Source organism: Odocoileus virginianus, chromosome 8, assembly GCF_023699985.2.
Source record: "Odocoileus virginianus isolate 20LAN1187 ecotype Illinois chromosome 8, Ovbor_1.2, whole genome shotgun sequence".
Lineage (NCBI taxonomy): Eukaryota > Metazoa > Chordata > Mammalia > Artiodactyla > Cervidae > Odocoileus > Odocoileus virginianus.
This window is the reverse complement of record NC_069681.1, coordinates 22,253,009-22,275,017: the sequence shown is the minus strand read 5'-3', so window position 1 is coordinate 22,275,017 and position 22,009 is coordinate 22,253,009. Positions and strand designations below refer to the sequence as shown.

General features: G+C 37.8%; 1 long non-coding RNA gene across 2 annotated transcripts in view; it reads right to left on the bottom strand.

The window, feature by feature from the left end:
* Positions 1-345: 345 nt before the first annotated feature.
* Positions 346-22,009, bottom strand: part of LOC110127839 (uncharacterized) — a 44,550-nt gene continuing 22,886 nt past the window's right edge. Inside the window, exons 4-5 of one of the 2 annotated variants that reach the window (XR_011489017.1) lie at positions 4,038-14,275; positions 346-947 (exon numbers count right to left, since the gene is read on the bottom strand). This is a non-coding gene — a long non-coding RNA (uncharacterized lncRNA). Of the gene's footprint in view, positions 948-4,037; positions 14,276-22,009 lie in introns of those variants that run through there. The other variant, XR_011489018.1, reaches the window with a different exon arrangement.

The window sequence follows — 22,009 nt, the reverse complement described above, 5'->3', positions numbered from 1 at the left end:
ACCATTTAGCTGAACCTTTCCCCTTATGTCCAACCTACTACTAATATTAACTGAGTAAGCATCATGCTTGAAAGAAGACTTGTAGTAGCTTTAACAGGATTTGATCAAAACATCCTTGGGATTTGACTTTGATTTGATATCAGAATTATAGTCAAGAGTTGAAACAAGCTATCTTTGAGTAAAACTTATATTTTGAATTCATGTCAGTTTTAAATATAGATCCCTCGGAGGAGGGCATGGCAACCTACTCCAGTATTCTTGACAGGAGAAGCCCATGGACAGAGAAGCCTGGTGGGCTTTTATGGGGTCACAAAAAGTCAGACACTACTGAGTGGGTTGCCATGCCCTCCTCCAGGGGATTTTCCCAACCTAGGGATCGAGCACATATCTATTACATCTCCTGCATTGGCAGGTGGGTTCTTTACCTCTGTCACCACATAAGAAGTGAACAGACTTTATATTAGAGGGATGGAAAATCATTAAAATATGATGTGGATCACAGGACAGCAACATGATTAGCTTAAAATTTTAAAGGATGACTCTTGCTATTCCATGGAGTATTTATTGTAGGGCCACAAGAATGGAGGCAGGTTTGTACAGTACTCTAGAAATAAATGACAAGAGCTTGGAGTACTGAGATAGTAATGAGAAGCAGTCAAATATTTTTACATATTTTGAAAACTGAAGATGGCAAGATCTGATGAGGAATAAGATGTGGAATAATAATTATATTGGAAGATTGAGGTGAGAACTGAGATAAAGTATATTGACAACATAGTGCAGATGCTAAACAAGTGTTACCTTTCATTAATAATATATAGAATTATTTAGAAGAGGCATTATTTTTGAGAATTCCTGGTGGTCCAGTAGTTAAAGCTTTGCCTTCTGATGCAGGGGGTCTAGATTTGATCCTTGGTTGGGGAGCTAAGATCCCACATACCTTGTAACTAAAAAATGAAAACATAAAACAGAAGCAATATTGTAACAAAATTCAATAAAGATTAAAAATGGTACACATCAAGAAACGTTTTTTTAAATAAGAGACATTATTTCTTTAAAGAATCTTATACAAAAGAGGCTTAACACCCTGATAGAATGTAAATATCTACAGAAAGAAAGAAAGAATTAGTGGCTCCGTCGTGTCTGACTCTTTGTGACCCCCATGGGCTATAGTCAACCAGGCTCCTCTGTCCAAGGAATTTTCCAGACATGAATACTGGAGTGCGTTGCCATTTAATTCTCCAGGAGACATCTACAGAGTTTATTTTAAATCAAAACTGAGGTAATTGAAGACACAGAAAAGAGCACTAAAAATTAGGATATTAAAAAGTTCATTTCTTTCCTTCTTGCTGAATATTCAATGTACATTATTATTCTTTTTGCTTTATGCTCAACCAAGAAAGAGGAAAGAGTGGCAATTGGATGCAAGATTCAACTGCATTTAATTGCCCTCTTTAACTCAATCTGGCTTGTGTCTGAAAGCAATGGATTATACCAGAGAAAAATAGCTCCTTTCACCTGTAAGAGAACCTGTGAGACAGAAAAAAGTTCTGGCTTCAAATCTCAGTCTCTGGAGCACCACTAAAGTAAAAGGGTTTATCAGAACAGCCATAACCATGGGTCTCCATGCTCTAGCCCAGAACACTATTTCAGAATCTCTATTGTGTTTGTAAATAAGAAATCAAGGATGGCTTAAATTTAATGAGTCTGTGGCAATAAGAGCTTTTATCCCCTGAGCATACAGGTTCTTAGAAGACATTTTCATATTATGCATACAATATAAAGAGGATGGCTTATCTGTATTCTTTTAGAAACAAAGATAATTATAATTTTTAAGATCAGAATTATTTTGAAGATTATAAAAATAGTTTCTCTTACTGCTTTTTAGGAAAGACATCCTGATGTTCAGTAATCATTTATGAGAAGGAGAAGCATTCAGTAACCTTCCTTTTCTTCTCTATTAGTGAGCCTCTGCTTCAAGGCAGTCCTATTTTCTGTCCTCTCTCCCACAGTATAGATTTTCTCTCCACCAACCCCTGTGTCTATCCCCCACTGCAGAGTTTTCTATTTTCTTGTAGCTTTGATTCTGTTAACTATACTTAGTTTGTCTGTATGCTTGGTTTGTTGGTCATTTTCCCCCCTTAAGTGAAATAGAAAGGCTAAAACAGAGTGGATTTGGGGAGATTCCTTTTTCTTAACTGGTATAAAGGTTCAGAATAGTGCCCTGGTCAAGTCCTTTCTCCAAAGTATGAGCCGTTTTTGAGAAGCCTCTGAGAGTGTTTCCCAATGCTCTTCCTGCCAGAGACACATCAGTATCTTTCTGAGCACTTCACCATGAGAACCTGGTAGGATTAATACAGAGAAAGCTCACGAAAGTGTGGAGGGCTCCCACTATAACTGAGCTCCAAAGGGTGGGAGGGAAGGTTCACTTTCCTGCTAGCCCACACTCCATCTCCAGTAAGTCATTGACATTACCACGTAAGTATTTCTACCATTCTTCTTTGTTGGACGAAGTTTTGGGAAATGAGGAGGAAAGATGAAAAAAAGAAAATGTGTTTATGACTTGATATTCGCTAACCTCAGAACTTCTTGGTATGTCTAACTAAGTGAAAGTGTTAGTCACTCAGTCATGTCCAACTCTTTGCAACCCCATGGCCTGCAGCCTTCCAGGCTCCTCTGTCCATGGGATTCTCCAGACAAGAATCCTGGAGTGGGTTGCCATTCCCTTCTCCAGAGGATCTTCCTGACCCAGGGATTGAACGTGGGTCTCTGCTTTGCAGGCAGATTCTTTACCTGAGCCACCCGGGAATCCCTATGTCTAACTAAATATTAGGCTCGCTTTCTTCCCTCTGCTCCTGTAACCACAGGATCAGCTCAGACTACTGATAACAAGATGTCTAGTTGCCTTGCAGATACAGCAAAAACAAAACTGCAAGTCTTGTAACCAGGGCATGTGCAGAGGAGGAAATCCCTCTTCAAATAATATTTGGACCTGTGTTTCCTTTCCAGGGCCAAGAAAGCAAGAACATTACCAGAACCTGAAAGTTGGAAACTTTTCAGAAAGGAGGGATCTTGTCCAGGAAGATAGGGTGCTGAAATCCATCTTTCCCTATCTTCAATACCATAAATGGCCCTCCAGTGTGAAGAGTTTTAAAAAAAGAAGAAAAAAGAGTTTAAAGCCCTCCAGCATAAACCTCCCCTGCCAGCAAATTCTGCATACCAGGCTGTCCTTCCTAACTCATGAAAGTTTGACTCAAGCCCCAGATCCAGGAGACAGATTTGAGACCTGCCTTCTGTCTCCTTGCCAGTAGACTTCTCAATAAAACTCTTTCTTTTCTCAAAAGCTCATGCCACAGTATTGGCTTCTAGGTGCATTGAGCAGCAAACCTTTGCTTGACCAGATTCCCTTCCAAACCCCTTGAGCACTGGCCTCAGGGTACTTATGCTCAGAAGGCTGAATGGGGGAACACAGCTGTGGAGATGTTCAACTCAATCACAGCAGAGCTCCCTACCCGTGTGGGGTGGGGGGGTGTGTGGGGGGGGGAACAGTGTCCACCCTCTTAGAGTCCCCCTAGCTAAAAATAGCTAAAATAGCTATTTTAGGCCTCTAAAAATAGCCTCTTATCTAGACTTCAGGGTATTCTGCAAATATTACCATTTTCCTCCTGTGCCATGATGTGAAAAAGGTTAGAAAGGACTGCTTTGACAACACTGAATTTGGAAGAATTCCAGAAGGGTGCCTGTTTTCTTCCAGGGCATGGCTGTTTTCCTAGGAGCTTAATGTAATGGGAAATAGTGAAATTTTCTCATTCCTTCCACTGACTCAGTGTAACTTTGAGTAAAGGACTTCAACATTGTGAAATGAGAGGTCAAGAACAGATGATCTCTAAGAGTTTAATGTTCTTTGTGTTTGTGGACATTTTGCAATAAATGCAAGAACAGACATAAATTTGAGGCATGAACTATATGCCCCTAGACCTAGACAGGTCTTTGACATGTTTTGTACAAAGTGGCTTCTTTTGATTTATGAATCTCACCCAAATAATGCTTTTTTTTTTTTTGGTCATAGCTTTTAGCATTTACTTGTCTATTTAAAGTAAATGTCAAGAAACTGATTTCAGACCACATCTCATCATACAGTGTCTTCATCAGTAGCAAAATCTCTCTGAAGGTCAATCTGAAAGAGAAGGCAAATTGGTTATTTTAAATAATAGTTGCTAAAGTAGATACGAGTAATTACAGGCAAGGTAAGAATGAGTTACGCAGATTTATTTTAAAAAGAATGTAAACTGGAATATTCTGCTAATGTTTTTAATCAAATTTTTTTTATTGAATGGGTAGGGGTATACCCATTTGATAGAAAAGAGAAGAGAACATTTCCTCTTGGACAGATGATTAGGATATTCTATTAGCAGTCCTTAGATTGTAGCCAGTTCAATCATTAGATAAGAACTCAACCCAAAAAATTCTTGAGAAGATGTTCATCATTTATCCTACATATCATAAGTTATAGGAGAAAATGGGCAAAGTTATAGCAAAAAAGGTTAAGGGAGATTCATAATACTTCTCTTGCATTAGTCTCATCAGGGGTTTCTGTTTAGACTGCATCTCTGTCTTCAGAAATAATTGCATTCAATGGGGTAAATCCTGACAATGGAGAATATTCCTGTGACTAAGTGAGTGAATTACAGAGAGGCATTAAATATTTGAGCAAAATGATGTTAATTCCAAATAGAGATTTCTCACTACAGTGCTTTTTGAAATATGGGATGCCCATCATTAACTACAAGATAATTTTAGGTGGTTCGCAGAGAGCATTGAGTAGCATTGACTCACACAGTGAGAAAGTTACTAAGTGTTCAGTCCTTTTTCCTTCCTTACTCATTAGTTCAATAGACAGTCTTAGTTTGAGGCTAATTTCTTTCTCTTATTTTTAACTTACTGTAATTCTGAATATGTCATATTTATATACTGTTCATAAATCAAAACTTCAATTAAAAGTGCTAATCTTAACTGTCCATTTTCCCTCATTGGAGACCAATATTATTACAAGCTTTATTTATAATTTTTCCATTATCCATTACTCAAATACATATTATTATTTTTCTTATCTAAATAGTGTTATATGTAATTCTATGTCATGTTTTTAATATTATTTTGGGGTTTAAACACTAATATCCCTTTTAGACAGAAAGATCTCAATGTTTCATCAATTAATCAATTAGTAGAGTCAAGTTAAAATTTTATAACAACTTTAATTTTATTAGTTTTAAGGTCACTCTCTATGGCAAGAAAGAGTCATACCATACAATGCTTTCTTTATAAATACATTTAAATAAAATTCTTAAAACTTGAATCAATGTAAAGGGGAAAAAAAAGCCTGAATGGAAGTTCAAATCAGTATGGCTCCTACCATCACTGAAAGAATTTTTAAAGAATATACTCGTCATTCATTAAGGAAAAAGGAAAATGAAATGGGGAGAAGATAGGGATTATAATAAACAAATATGTAAGATATGTCTAAGTCTATTGAACTATGGACTGTAGATACTACTACTACTAATTTTTTTCATAAAACTTGGGGTAAAATTTTGCACACTAAGGGATAGTAAGAGCAAAGCTACTTCTTATAAATGAACATTCTTATACACTATTCTTGGTGCAAACATCCACAGACTAATACCTAGGACTGGATTGCATCACTTCAAGTTGTTTGCCAAAAGGAGTTGTGGCAATTTATACTCCAAAAATAACACTTGGAAATTTCTGTTTTTCCTCAAACTTTGGTATTACCAGATTTTAAATGTTCTCAACTTAACTGAGTGTCATTGTAATGTCAATTTGCATTTCCTGACTATTAATAAGGTTGGCTGAACAACTGTCATATCTGAGTGGTCTAGTGGTTTTCCCTACTTTCTTCGATTTAAGTCTGAATTTGGCAATAAGGAGTTCATGGTCTGTGCCAGTCAGCTCCCGGTCTTGTTCTTGCTGACTTGTATAAAACTTCTCCATCTTTGGCTGCAGAGAATATAATCAATCTGATTTTGGTGTTGACCATCTGGTGATGTCCATGTGCAGAGACTTCTCTTGTGTTTTTGGGAGAAGGTGTTTGCTATGACCAGTGCGTTCTCTTGGCAAAACTCTATTAGCTTTTGCCCTGCTTCATTCTGTACTCCAGGCCAAATCTTCCTGTTACTCCAGGTGTTTCTTGACTCCCTACTTTTGCATTCCAGTCCCCTATAATGAAAAGGACATCTATTTTGGGTGTTAGTTCTAGAAGGTCTTATAGGTCTTCATAGAACTGCTCAACTTCAACTTCTTCAGCATTACTGGTTGGGGCATAGACTTCAATTACTGTGTTATTGAATGGTTTGCCTTGGAAACAAACAGAGATCATTCTGTCATTTTTGAGATTGCATCCAGGTACTGCATTTCAGACTCTTTTGTTGACTCTGTTGGCTACTCCATTTCTTCTATTGGATTCTTGCCCACAGTAGTAGATATAATGGTCATCTGAGTTAAATTCACCTATTCCAGTCCATTTTAGTTTGTTTATTCCTAAAATATTGATGTTCACTCTTGCCATCTCCTATTTGACCACCTCCAATTTGTCCTTATTCAAGGACCTAACATTCCGGGTTCCTATGCAATATTGCTCTTTACAACATCAGACTTTGCTTCAATCATCAGTCACATCCACAAGTGGGTGTTGTTTTCACTTTGGCTCCATCTCTTCATTCTTTCTGGAGTTATTTCTCCACTGATCTCCACTTGCATACTGGGCACCTACCGACCTGGGGAATTCATCTTTCAGTGTCCTATCTTTTTGCCTTTCCCTACTATTCATGGGGTTTTCAAGGTAAGAATACTGAAGTGATTTGCCATTCCCTTCTCCAGTGGACCATGTTTTGTCTGAACTCTATACCATGACCCATCCATCTTGGGTGGCCCTACACAGCATGGCTCATAGTTTCCTTGAGTTAGACAAGACTGTGGTCCATGTGATCAGATTGGTTTGTTTCCTGTGATTGTGGTTTTCAGTCTGTCTTCCCTCTGATGGAGAAGCTTATGGAAGCTTCCTGATAGGAGAGACTGAGGGGAAAACTGGGTCTTGTTCTGATTGGCAGGGCCATGTTCAGTAAATCTTTAATCCAATTTCCTGATGATGGGTTGGGTTCCAAATTGCAGATAGCGACTGCAGCCATGAAATTAAAAGATGCTTGCTCCTTGGAAGAAAAGTTATGACCAACCTAGACAGCATATTAAAAAGCAGAGACATTACTTTACCAACAAAAATCTGTCTAGTCAAAGCTATGGTTTTTCTAGTAGTCATGTATGGATGTGAGAGTTGGACTGTGAGGAAAGCTGAGTGCCGAAAAATTGATGCTTTTGAACTGTGGTGTTGGAGAAGACTCTTGAGAGTCCCTTGGACTGAAAGGAGATCCAACCAGTCCATCTTAAAGGAAATCAGTCCTGAATATTCATTGGAAGGACTGATGCTGAAGCTGAAACTCCAATACTTTGGCCACCTGATGCGAAGAACTGACTCATTTGAAAAGACCCTGATGCTGGGAAAGATTGAAGGCAGAAGAAGAGGACGACAGAGGATGAGATGGCTGGATGGCATCACTGACTCTATGGACATGAGTTTGAGTAAACTCCAGGAGTTGGCGATGGACAGGGAAGCCCAGCATGCTGCAGTCCATGGGGTCACAAAGAGGTAGACACAACTGAGAGGCTGAACTGAACTGAACTGAACTGAACTGAACAACTGTCTGTATGTATAATGGCTATTTGGGTCTCCTCTTTTGTAATGTATATACTCTTGTCCTACATTGTCTTTCCATATTAATTCTGAAGTGGAATTTCATGTATTTTCTGAATATAGGTTGTCATCAGTTATATGTTTCAAATATCTTCATTCAGTATTTAGCTTTTTATTTCACTCTCTTCATTTGTGGCTTTTGAAGAGAAGAAATTCTTCATTCTAGTATAGTAAAAATCATCTTTTCCTTTGCTCCAGTTTAAGAGGTAAATATTACCAAACTTTAAAGGAGCAAAAATTTTCTGCTCTTTAGAAATTGTTTTCAAGTATTAAAAATATAAAAAATCAAGCTATCTCATTATGAAGCATGAAGTGTGAATGCTTATTTAATGGAGTATTATGAAATTAACGACATAACAATTGAATAAGGACAATACAAGAAAATTATATAACCCAATCTAACTTCTAGAAATACAAATATATTAATAAAATTCTAGAAAGAATGCAAGTGTGCATTAAAAATATGCATCATAACCAGGTAATTTATTATAGGACTATAAGGATGATTTATTACTAGAAAAAGAAATTAATATAATTCACTATAAAAGCAAATTAAGAGAGTGCTATGGACCGAATATTTACATTCCCCCAAAGAAGCTTCCCAAGTGGAGCTAGTGGGTAAAAATCCTGCCTGCCATTACAGGAGACCTAAGAGAAGTGGGTTCGATCCCTGGGTAGAGAAGATCCCCTGGGGGAAGGCATGACAACCCCCTCTGGTATTCTTGCCTAGAGATTCCTAGAGAAGCCTGGCAGACCACAGTCCATGGGGTCACAAAGAATCAAATATGACGGAAGCAATTTAGCACACAGCACGCTTATGATGGTCTACCCAAAACAGCCAAGAAAAATTCTGTAAAGTAATAGAACCAATAAAAGTGTCAGGTGACAATGTCAACATTTATAAAATTTTATGGGCATTTCCATATAACAACAATAACAAAATAGAAAGTATATAATAAACAAATATCTCCTCAATATAAGCATAATATCTAACATAGGTAATGGAAGAATACTTTGGAAGTAAAAAAAAAATTCCTGAAAGACATGAGACCATCTTTTCTATCTGGATGGTTGCACTAGTTTCACAGCTGATTTCTTTCCTTCTGCAATATTCTTATCTCCAGCAGCCAGAGGGATCCATTTACAATGTGAACTAGATTCGTCCAAAGCTTGCCAACGTCTTCCTTTTCCTTTAGAATAAAGCAGAGGTTGCAACAGATTTATATAAGGCCTCAGATCTGGTCAACAATGCCCTTTGAACCTCATCTCCTTTGCTACCCTCGCTTACTGTGCCCCAGTCTTTTTTCTCTCTCTTGAACTCACCACTCAAATTTATATGGTTCCCTCTCTTTGAAATCTCCTTCCTTCAAACATTCCTGATCACTTAGCCATTTGTTCAAATGCCCCATCTTTATTACTTTCTTACAGAACAGGTTGCTCTCTTTTGTTCTCTATCCTCTTTATGTTTTCTGTTTCTCCACAGCATGATTTGCCATCTGATATTCTATATGTTTACTTGTCTATTTGTCTGTTGATGATCTCTTCCCTTCTCCCTCCCAAATTTCATCAGGACAGTAACTGTCTTTCTTCTTCACTACTGTGTTCCATTCCCAGTACCTAGATGAGTTTATGGATGGGAAATGCAATGATATTTCCAAAATATCATCAAAATAATGTTGCTTCTCACCAAAATAATCCATTTCACTTAACAAAATTCTCATATCAACATTGATATAAGGTTTTATTTGATATAGGATTTCCATGTTGGAGAAACTAATTCTAAAGAATAACAAAAACTAAAGGCATAAAGGTCTATTTGAAGAAAAAGTAAAGCATAGAGACTCACCCCACCAATGCATTAGTATGCATATTAAGTCATTTCAGTCATGTCTGACTCTTTACAACCCCATGGACTGTAGCCCTCCAGGTTCCTCTGTCCATGGTATTCTTCAGGTAAGAATCCTGGAGTGGGTTATCATGCCCTCCTCCAGGGGACCTTCTTGACCTAGGGATTGAACCTGTGTCTCTTGTCTCCTGCATTGGCAGGTGGATTCTTTACCACTAGCACCACCTGGGAAGCCCAGGGCATTAGCATATAGCTATAATAATTAATACTGTATTTTATCAATGAAGTTTCAATTAAAAAATGGATAAGATTAGAGATAATAGAAACAGCAGGCAATATGTGAGGGCTTTAAGGAATGAGAGACAGAACATTTTAATCTTTAAAGGGAAAGAAACATCTATATTGCTAAGATGACTCATTTTTCTTTAAAAATATAAATAGAACTTTATTTCACACAAAACAACAATCATACTGAATCAAAAATCTAAAAGTGAAAATAAACACTAAACTGTTGGAATAAAATAAAGAATGCATTTACAATATTGGAGTAGGTAGAGAAAGAATCCTTAGAGAAGAACCCACAAATACAAGTCACAGAGAAAAAACAAATAATTTCCACTGTATCAAAATATAAACTTCTTTTGCCAAACAAAAAAAGACCTAACAAAACAAAAAGGCAAGTTATATTCTGGGAAAAAATATCTGTAACACATAGTATAGATAGGTATTGATTAAACCCAAGGGAGAAAAAAGAGGTAATGCAAAAGCAATCAAAGGATTTGAAAAAGTAATTCCAAAAGAAAAAAAAAAAAGAAAGGAAACCTAATGGCCAATTGTATATGAACAGGTATTTACAACACTAGTAATTAAAGAAAACAATCTAAGAAATAGTGAAATGCCATTGCTTAATGATTAGATTTGCATGCAAAAAAAAAAAAAAAACCACACAACTATTTTTAAAACTTTGGCAGCTCAACATTTTTGTGAAGTTTTTTTGAGAATAAAAAAACCTAGTACATTGCAATTGGGAGGTAATCAGGTACAGTCACTTTGGAACAACTTGTCAATATTTCATATATTTGAGAATGGCTGCCCATGCATAACAGAAGACATTTATGGAGCTATTCGTGGCAACAATTCTTGATATAAAAAAGTGAGAACAAGCCATGTCTACATGCAAGAAAATGGATAAAATGAATAGCCTGTGTCTGTGTTTAACAATTTGAATAGGCTAAAGGGTCTTACATTCATGATATGGGGTTTTCAAATCTTAAAAGATGATGCTGATAAAGTGCTGCACTCAATATGCCAGCAAATTTGGAAAACTTAGCAGTGGCCACAGGACTGGAAAAGGTCAGTTTTCATTCCAATCCCAAAGAAGGGCAATACCACACAATTGTACTCATCTCAATGCTAGCAAAGAAATGCTCAAAATTCTCCAAGACAGTCTGCAACAATATGTGAACCATGAACTTCCAGATGTTCAAGCTGGATTTAGAAAAGACAGAGGAACCAGAGATCAAACTGCCAACATCTGTTGGATCATCAAAAAAGCAAGAGAGTTCCAGAAAAACATTTACTGCTGCTTTATTGATTATGCCCAAGCCTTTGATATGTAGATCTCAACAAACTGTGGAAAGTTCTTCAAGAGATGAGATTACCAGACCACCCTACCTGCCTCCTGAAAAATCTGTATGCAGGTCAATAGGCAACAGTTAGAACCAGACATGGAATAACACACTAGTTCCAAGTCAGGAAAGGAGTATGTCAAGGCTGTATATTGTCATCCTGCTTATTGAACTTAAATGCAGAGTACATCAGGCAAAATGCCAGGCTGGATGAAGCACAAGCTGAAATCAAGATTGCCAGGAGAAATATCAATAACCTCAGTTATGCAGTTGACACCACCCTTATGGCAGAAAGTAAAGAAGAGAAGCTAAAGAGCCTCTTCATGAAGGTGAAAGAGGAGTGTGAAAAGTCTCGCTTAAAACTCAACTTTCAAAAAACTAAGATCAAGGCATCCATTCCCATCACTACATGGCAAATAGATGGAGAAACAATGGAAACAGTGACAGACTTTATTTTCTTGGGCTCCAAATTCACTACAGATGGTGACTACAGCCATAAAATTAAAAGGAACTAGGCTCCTTGGAAGAAAAGTTATGATCAAGCTAGACAGCATATTAAGAAGCAGAGACATTACTTTGCCAACAAATGTCTGTCTAGTCAAAGCTATGGAATTTCCAGTAGTCATTTATAGATGCGAGAGTTGGATTATAAAGAAAGCTGAGCACTGAAGAATTGATGCTTTTGAACTGTGGTCTTGGAGAAGACTCTTGAGAGTCCCTTGGACTGCAAGGAGATCCAACCAGTCCATCTTAAAGGAAATCAGTCCTGAATATTCATTGGAAGGGCTGATACTGAAGCTGAAACGCCAATACTTTGGCCACCTGATGCAAAGAACTGACTCATTGGAAAAGCCCCTGATGCTGGGAAAGATTGAAGGCAGGAGGAGAAGAGGTCAACAGAGGATGAGATGGTTGGATGACATCATCGACTTGATGGACAAGAGTTTGAACAACCTCCGGGATTTGGTGTTGGACAGAGAAGCCTGGCATGCTGTAGTCCATGGGGTTGCAAGAGTTGGACACAACTGAGGGACTCAACTGAACTGAGCACCAAAGAATTGATACTTTTGAACTGTATTGTTGGAGAAGACCTTTGAGAGTCCCTTGGACTGCAAGGAGATCAAACCAGTCAGTCCTAAAGGAAATCATCCCTGAATATTCACTGGAAGGACTGATGCTGAAACTGAAACTCCAATACTTTGGTCACCTGATGCAAAGAACTGACCCATTGGAAAAGCCCCTGATGCTGGGAAAGATTGAAGGCAGGAAGCAAAGAGGTCAACAGAAGATGAGATGGTTGGATGACATCACCAACTCGATGGACAAGAGTTTAAGCAACCTCTGGGAGTTGGTGATGGACTGGGTAGCCTGGCATGCCACAGTCCATGGGGTCACAAAGAGTTGGACACGACTGAGCGACTGAACTCTCTGATGGGGCTAATTTTGGATAACAGAACTGGGATTCACAGGACAAAAGTGACACCCATTTCATCTGTATATTTAACTTATTTCATAAAAAAGTATGCAGAGGCAGTACAAAATTCAAATATTAGTAAATCTTGATTGTGGCATATACATATAGACATACAATTTAAGAAAAAAATGCAGATGTGAGACTCAAATAACTGTAGTAGCATTTTATTTCTGTAACTCCTAATGGCTTAAATGTATTCATGTATCTTTGAAATTACTATTTTCCCTGTGGATTAAATTTATATTAGATTTGATACAGCCATACACACAAACTTGGTCTTTGGTTAAGTGTCTTATTCTATTAATTTAGCCTATTACTGCCTCTGTCAAGTGACTGGATATATTGTGTTCACTGATTCATAATCGAGTTGCAATTACTTTGAAAGAATGAAGGACCATATTCAAGACTTCCACCGTTGTTAAAGCTGAACAGCTGTCTACACACAGATGCAAATGATGTTTATGGTATCTTTCACACCACAATACAGTCTAGTCTTGGCTCGGTTTTGATTATCTTGTTAATTGCTTTGTAAATAAAGTGACCTGTCCCTATTAACTTGGGTACAATATATAAAACTGTGCAACTCCTGAACTTTTTCCTTTTCTTGGATAACAAATAAAATCAGACCAATGTTCACCTCTATTCATGTTGAGTTTTCTCTCTGGGTAGGCTATATGTTGCCAGCTTTTATTACTGTTGTCTTGGCGAATATTCTGTTGCTGTTGTTGTTGTGTAGCCCCTAAGTCATGTCCGACTCTTTGCAACCCCATAGACTGTAGCCCGCTAGGTTCGTCTGTCCATAGAATTTTCCAGGCAAGAATACTGGAGTGGGTTGGGATTGCCTACTCCAGGAGATCTTCCTGACCCAGGCATCAAACCCACATCTGTTGCATCTCCTGCATTGCAGGAGGACTCTTTACCACTGCAGCCCCCTGGGAAGCTCCCCAAAACCATGCATTGGCTGGGAAACAAACAAAAAAAAAGTACATTAATGAGCCCTAAATATGACATGCAGTGTACAAGGTTCTGGGAATACAGTGATGAACAAAATTCAGAATCTGCTCTAAAGAAGTTGATGATAGTCAGGTTATGGTTACTGTTATATCTGCCCAAATACTTGCTGAGAGGAAAGCAATGCAATTAGCCTAAAATATTTTATGCCTTTTCTCTTCTGAAACTACATCCTAGGCATTTCATTAAAAGCTAAAGGGAGTTTAAGTAAATATTAACTGAGTTACTCAAAAGATGATGTGATAAAGTAATATAAGTACACATGAAATTCTCTAAAAATGATTATTAAATTGGGCTAAACATAATAGAACAAATTTTAAAGAGAATTAAATGTAAGTATAGGATCCACAGATAATATCCATATGCAGAAACAAAAAAATAAGGCACTTAAGGCATTGGACATCCCTTGAAGATGTCAGGAGGGTTGTCATTCCCAGTGGCTGGTGGACAGTTCTAAGATGTCTATCAAAAACTTGGGAGTTTCTTTGACTCTGAAATTAACTTTGATTACAGAGAACAAAATGAAAACATCATCTCTATAGACAGTTTCAGCCATTCTCCACCCAAATAGACAGATGGCTTCTCAGGACACTTAGTACCTGTACAAACTTTAGCCCAGACCTTAGGGAGAAAGAAAAATGAAATAAGTCACAACCAAAGATACTAATATTATAGCCTCAACTTGTAATGCTTCTACAGGGTTGGCTTAGCTTGTTTTTCATGCACAAATTCAAATGCAAATGATCTGAATTATCATGACTTTTAAAAAATTAATTTTTTTATTTTAATTGAGGGCTAATTACTTTACAATATTGTAGTGGTTTTTGCCATACATTGACATGAATCAGCCATGGATTTACATGTGTTCCCCATCCTGAACCCCCCACCCATGTCTCTCCCCATCCCATCCCTCTGGGTCATCCCAGTGCACCAGCCCTTAACAGCCTGTCTCATGCATCAAACCTGGACTGACTATCTATTTCATATCTGCTAATATACATGTTTCAGTGCTATTCTCTCAGATCATCTCACCCTCGCCTTCTTCCACAGAGTCCAAAAGACTGTTCCAAACATCTGTGTCTCTTTTGCTGTCTTGCATACAGGGTTATCATTACCATCTTTCTAAATTCCGTATATATGTGTTAGTATGCTGTATTGATATTTTTCTTTCTGGCTTACTTCACTCTGTATAATGGGCTCCAGTTTCATCCACCTCATTAGAACTGATTCAAATGTATCCTTTTAATGGCTGAGTAATATTTGATTGTGTATATGTACCACTGCTTTCTTATCCATTTGTCTGCTGAAGGACATCTAGGTTGCTTCCATGTCCTGGCTATTATAAACAGTGCTGTGATGAACATTGGGGTACACGTGTCTCTTTCAATTCTGGTTTCTTCAGTGTGTATGCCCAGCAGTGGGATTGCTGGGTCATATGGCAGTTCTATTTCCAGGTTTTTAAGGAATCTCCACACTGTTCTCCATAGTGGCTGTACTAGTTTGCATCCCACCAATAGTGTAAGAGGGTTCCCTTTTCTCCACACCCTCTCCAGCATTTATTGTTTGTAGATTTTTGGATAGCAGTCATTCTGACTGGCGTGAGATGGTACCTCATTGTGGTTTAGATTTTTATTTCTCTGATAATGAGTGATGTTGAGCATCTTTTCATGTGTTTGTTAACCATCTGTATGTCTTCTTTGGAGAAATGTCTGCTTAGTTCTTTGCCCCATTTTTTGATTGGGTCATTTATTTTTCTGGAATTGAGCTTCAGGCGTTGCTTGTAAATTTTTGAGATTAATTCTTTGTCTGTTGCTTCGTTTGCTATTATTTTCCCCCATTCTGAAGACTGTCTTTTCACTCTGCTTATAGTTTCCTTCCTTGTGCAAAAGTTTTTAAGTTTCATTAGGTCCCATTTGTTTATTTTTGCTTTTATTTCCATTACTCTGGGAGGTGGGTCATAGAGGATCCTGCTGTGATTTATGTCAGAGAGTGTTTTGCCTATGTATTCAAATAAACAAAAATGTTTATTTTTGTGTATTTTGTTAGAAAGTGTTCTAGTTTCATTCTTTTACAAGTGGTTGACCAGTTTTCCCAGCACCACTTGTTAAAGAGATTGTCTTTTCTCCATTGTATATTTTTGCCTCCTTTGTTGAAGATAGGGTGTCCAAAGGTGTGTGGATTTATCTCTGGGCTTTCTATTTTGTTCCATTGATCTATATTTCTGTCTTTGTGCCAGTATCACTCTGTCTTGATGACTGTAGCTTTGTAGTATAGTCTGAAGTCAGGCAGGTTGATTCCTCCAGTTCCATTCTTCTTTCTCAAGGTTACTTTGGCTATTCGAGGTTTTTTGTATTTCCATACAAATTGTGAAATTATTTGTTCTAGTTCTCTGAGAACTACCATTGGTAGCTTAATAGGGACTGAATTGAATCTATAGATTGCTTTGGGTAGTGTACGCATTTTCACTATATTGATTCTTCTGATCCATGAACATGGTATATTTCTCCATTTGTGTCATCTTTGATTTCTTTCTTCAGTGTTTTATAGTTTCCTGTATATAGGTCTTTTGTTTCTTTAGGTAGATTTAGTCTTAGTGTTTTATTCTTTTCGTTGCAATGGTGAACAGAATTGTTTCCTTAATTTCTCTTTCTGTTTTCTAATGTTAGTGTACAGGAATGCAAGGGACTTGTGTTTTAATTTTATATCCTGAAACTTTACTATATTCATTGATTAGCTCTAGAAATTTTCTGGTGGTGTCTTTAGGGTTTTCTATGTAGAGGATCTTATCATCTGCAAACAGTGAGCGTTTTACTTCTTCTTTCCTATCTGGATTCCTTTTCTCTCTCTCTCTCTCTCTCTCTCTCTCTCTCTGATTGCTGTGGCTAAAACTTCCAAAACTATGTTGAATAGTAGTGGTGAGAGTGGGCACCCTTGTCTTGTCTCTGATTTTAGGGGAAATGCTTTCAATTTTTTGCCATTGAGGATAATGTTTGCTGTGGGTTCATCATATCTGGCTTTTTTTTATGTTGAGGTATGTTCCTTCTATGCCTGCTTTCTGGAGGGTTTTTATCATAAGTGGATGTTGAATTTTGTCAAAGGCTTTATCTGCATCTATTGAGATAATATGGTTTTTATCTTCCAATTTGTTAATGTGATGTATCACATTGATTGATTTTTGAATATTGAAGAATCATGGCATCCCTGGGATATAGCCCACTTGGTGATCATGTGTGATCTTTTTAATATGTTGTTGGATTCTGTTTGCTAGAATTTTGTTGAGGATTTTTGCATCTATCTTCATCAGTCATATTGGCCTGTAGTTTTCTTTTTTTTTTGTGGAATCTTTGCCTGGTTTTGGTATTAGGGTGATGGTGGCTTCATAGAATGAGTTTGGAAATTTACCTTCCTCTGCAATTTTCTGGAAGGGTTTGAGTAGGATAGGTGTCAGCTCTTCTCTAAATTTTTGGTAGAATTCAACTCTGAAGCCATTCCTGGGCTTTTGTTTGCTGGAAGATTTCTGATTACAGTTTTGGTTTCCATGCTTGTGATGGGTCCATCAAAATTTTCTATTTCTTCATGATTCAGTTTTGGAAAGTTATATTTTTCTAAGAATTTGTCATTTCTTCCAAATTGTCCATTTTATTGGCATACAGTTGCTGACAGCAGTCTCTTATGATCCTTTGTATTTCTATGTTGTCTGTTGTGATTTCTCCATTTTCATTTCTAATTTTGTTGAATTGATACTTCTCCCTTTTTTTCTTGGTGAGTCTGGCTAATGGGTTGTCTATTTTATTTATCTTCTCAAAGAACCAGCTTCTAGCTTTGTTGATTTTTGCTATGGTCTCCTTTGTTTCTTTTTCATTTATTCAATTATGCCCTGATTTTTATAATTTCTTTCCTTCTACTAACCTTGGGGCTCTTCATTTCTTCTTTTTCTAGTTGCTTTATGTGTAGAGTTAAGTTATTTATTTGATATTTCTCTTGTTTCTTGAGGTAAGCTTGTATTGCTATAAACCTTCCCCTTAGCACTGCTTTCACTGAATCCCATAGGTTTGGGGTTGTTGTGTTTTCATTTTCATTCATTTCTATGCATATTTTGATTTCTTCTGTGATTTGTTGGTTTTTCAGAAACATGTTGTTTAGCCTCCATATGTTTGTATTTTTAATAGTATTTTCCCCTGTGGTTGACATCTAATCTTACTGTGCTGTGATCAGAAAAGATGCTTGGAATGATTTCAATTTTTTTGAATTCACCAAGGCTAGATTTATAGCCCAGGATGTGATCTATCCTGGAGAAGGTTCCGTGTGCACTTGAGAAAAAGATGAAATTCATTATTTGGAGGTGAAATGTCCTATAGATATCAATGAGGTCTAACTAGTCCGCTGTATCATTTAAACTTTGTGTTTCCTTGCTAATTTTCTGTTCAGTTGGTCTATCCATAGGTGTGACTTGGGTATTAAAGTCTCCCACTAATATTGTGTTACTGTTAATTTCCCCTTATACTTCTTAGCATTTGCCTTACATATTGCAGTGCTCCTATGTTGGTTGCATACATATTTATAATTGTTATATGTTCTTCTTGGATTGACCCTTTGATCATTATGTAGTGTCCTTCTTTGTCTCTTTCCATGGCATTTACTTCAAAGTTTATTTTATCTGATGTGAATATTGCTACTCCTGTTTTCTTTTGGTCTCCATTTGCGTGAAATATCTTTTTCCAGCCCTTCACTTTCAGTCTATATGTGTCCCTAGGTTTGAGGTGGGTCTCTTGTAGACAGCATATATAGGGGTCTTGTTTTTGTATCCATTCAGCTAGTCTTTGTCTTTTGGTTGGGGCATTCTACCCATTTACATTTAAGGTAATTATTGATAAGTATGATCTCGTTGCTATTTACTTTGTTATTCCAGGTTTTGGTTTATACATCTTTTCTGTGTTTCCTGTCTAGAGATCTTTTAGCATATGTTGAAGAGCTGGTTTGGTGGTGCTGAATTCTCTCAGCTTTTGCTTGTCTGTAAAGCTTTTGATTTCTTCTTCATATTTGAATGAGATCCTTCCTGGGTATGGTAATCTGGGTTGTAGGTTTTTCTCTTTCATCACTTTAAGTATGTCCTGCCATTCCCTTGTGGCCTGAAGAATTTCTATTGAAAGATCAGCTGTTATCCTTATGGGAATCCCCTTGTGTGTTATTCGTTGTTTTCCCCTTGCTGCTTTTAATATGTGTTCTTTGTGTTTGATCTTTGTTAATTTGATTAATATATGCCTTTTTGGGGTGTTTCACTTTGGGTTTATCCTGTTTGGGACTCTCTGGGTTTCTTGGACTTGGGTGGCTATTTTCTTCCCCATTTTAGGGAAGTTTTCAACTATTACCTCCTCAAGTATTTTTTCATGGCCTTTCTTTTTGTCTTCTTCTGGGACTCCTATGATTCAAATGTTGGGGCATTTGACATTGTCCCGGGTCTCTGAGGCTGTCCTCATTTCTTTTAATTCTTTTTTTCTTTTTTCCTCTCTGCTTCATTTATTTCCACCATTCTATCTTCTACCTCACTTATCCTATCTTCTGCCTCAGTTATTCTACTGTTGGCTCCCTCCAAAGTGTTTTTTTATCTGTTATTGCATTGTTCTTTATTGATTGACTGTCTTTTATTTCTTCCATTTCCTTGTTAAACATTTCTTGCATCTTCTCAATCATTGTCTCCAGACTATTTATCTGTAACTCCATTTTGTTTTCAAGATTTTCAATCATTTTTACTATCATTATTCTGAATTCTTTTTCAGGTAGACTCTTTATCTCCTCCTCTTTTGTTTGGTTTGGTGGGCATTTATCATGTTCCTTTACTTGCTGAATGTTTCTCTGCCTTTTCACCTTGTTTAGAATGCTGTGTTTGGGGTGGCCTTTCTGTATGCTGGAAGTTTGTGGTTCCTCTTTATTGTGGAAGCTGCTCCCTGTGGGTGGAGTTGAATAAGTGACTTGTCAAGGTTATCTGGTCAGGGAAGCTTGTGTTGGTGTTCTGGTGGGTGGAGCTGGATCTCTTCTCCCTAGAATGCAATGAAGTGTCCAGTAGTGAGTTTTGTGGTGTCTATGGGTTTGGAGTGACTTCTAGCCACCTGTATTTTAATGCTTAGGTTTATGTTCCTGTGTTGTTGGAGAATTAGCTTGGTATGTCTTGCTCTGAAACTTGTTGACTCTTGGGTGCAGCTTGGTTTCAGTGTAGGTATGGAGGCTTTTGGATGAGCTCTTTTCGATTAATGTTCCCTGGAGTCAGGAATTCTCTGGTGTTCTCAAGTTTTGGATTTAAGCTTCTGCCTCTGGCTTTCAGTCTTATTCTTACAGTAGCCTCAAGACTTCTCCATCCAAACCACATCAATGATAAGACATCTATGTTAATGGAGAAAAGATTCTCCATGGTGAGGGACATCCAGAGAGGTTTGCTGGGTTACATGGAGAAGAGAAGAGAGAGGAGGGATATAGAGGTGACCAGGAGGAGAATTGGGGGAATCAAAAAGGGGGAAAACATTCTAGCCAGTAATCAATTCCCTATTTTCTCTCCACAGTCTGGAGCATCCAGAGAGGTTCACAGAGTTACATAGAGAAGAGGAGGGAGGAAGGAGATAAAGGTGACCAGGAGAAGAGGGGGAGTCAAAAAGAGAGAGACAGATCTAGCCAGTAATCAGTTCCCTAAGTGTTCTCCACAGCCCAGAGCACCCAAAGAGATCCACAGAGTTGGGTAGAGAAGAGAAGGGGGAGGGAGGAGATAGAGGTGACCTAGAGGAGAAAAATGAGATTCAAAAGGGGGAGAGGGTAATCAAGCCAGTAATCACACTCCTAAGTAAAAATGGATACTGAAGATTGGATTCTTAAAGGTTAAAAATTGATAACAAATACCAAAAAGCAAAGATTAAAAATCTGTATTATAGGTTAGACTCTCAATAATACAATATTAAAAAAAAGAAAACCAAGTTACAAAAATTATAAAAAATATGAAGTTTGCTTTAAAAATGGGGTCTTTTTTTTTCAAGGTAATAGTAGGTTATAAAAATGAAAACTAAAGGAGTAATAAAGAACTTAAAAATAAAAAAACAATTTTAAAAATTAAAAAATGGTAATAGTAAAATATATCTAGGAATTTCTCTGGAGCTGTTGAGGGCAGTTTGGGGTCAGTTCAGTTTCAGATAGTTCCTTGTTCCAGCTTATACTTCTCAAGGTCTACAGGCCCCTTCCAATGTAGTCAGTGTTAACTACAGGGTTTTAATCTGTTGCACCTGTCACTTCCAAAGTGGTTCCCTCTTCTTTGCTTATTTTGGCTTCCTCTGCTTGCAAGTCTTTTCAGTGTCTAATTTCTGCCCTGACACAAGGGGGTGAAAGTGGTCGTTCATTTAGGCTCACTTGTTCAGTCATGCTCTGGGGAGGGAGGCAAACAAATGTCACTGGCGTGTGTGGGGAGTGCCCGCAGTGCCTGGGCCACACCGGGTTTGCCCCCGCTCACAGCGTGTGTGCTTTCCCGGTCTACACTGCTCAGGCTCCAGGGTGCTCTGCAAGGGAGCTGTCTAAAGCGTCCCTGGGTTGCATGCATTCCCAGGTGTAAGCCGCTCGGGTTCAGGATCTCGGTGCTCCACAGAGGCACAGACTTGGCTGGGCCTGCATTTTGTGCCCTTCCCAGGTCGGAGAGCTCAGGTGACCAGGTGCTTGGCGAGCACGCTCTCCTCATGTGGGCAGCGTGTCTTATCACCTCCTTGGTCATGACTTCTATTATATTAGTTATTTTTCATTACATTCAAATAAATTTAGACTGAGGTAGACGTGATTCTCATTCGTATGATCAAAATATTTTTTTCCATGAACTGTTTGAGTGGGTTATGGTGTCTTTTGTCATTATTAAAGAGAAGAACACACATTTTAGTGTTTCACTGACAAATGGAAGTATATTTAGGCATACTTATACAATAAAACAAGGCAATTAAAAATACCTAATAAACTGACAAAGTTCCATCTAGTCAAAACCATATGAGCTATGGTTTTTCCAGGAGTCATTTACGGATGTGAGAGTTGGACCATAAAGAAACCTGAGCACCAAAGAACTGATGCTTTTGAACTGTGGTGTCGGAGAAGACTTTTGAGAGTCCCTTGGACTGCAAGGAGATCCAACCAGTCCATCCTAAAGGAAATTAGCCCTGACTGTTCATTGGAAGGACTGATGCTGAAACTGAAACTCTAATACTTTGGTC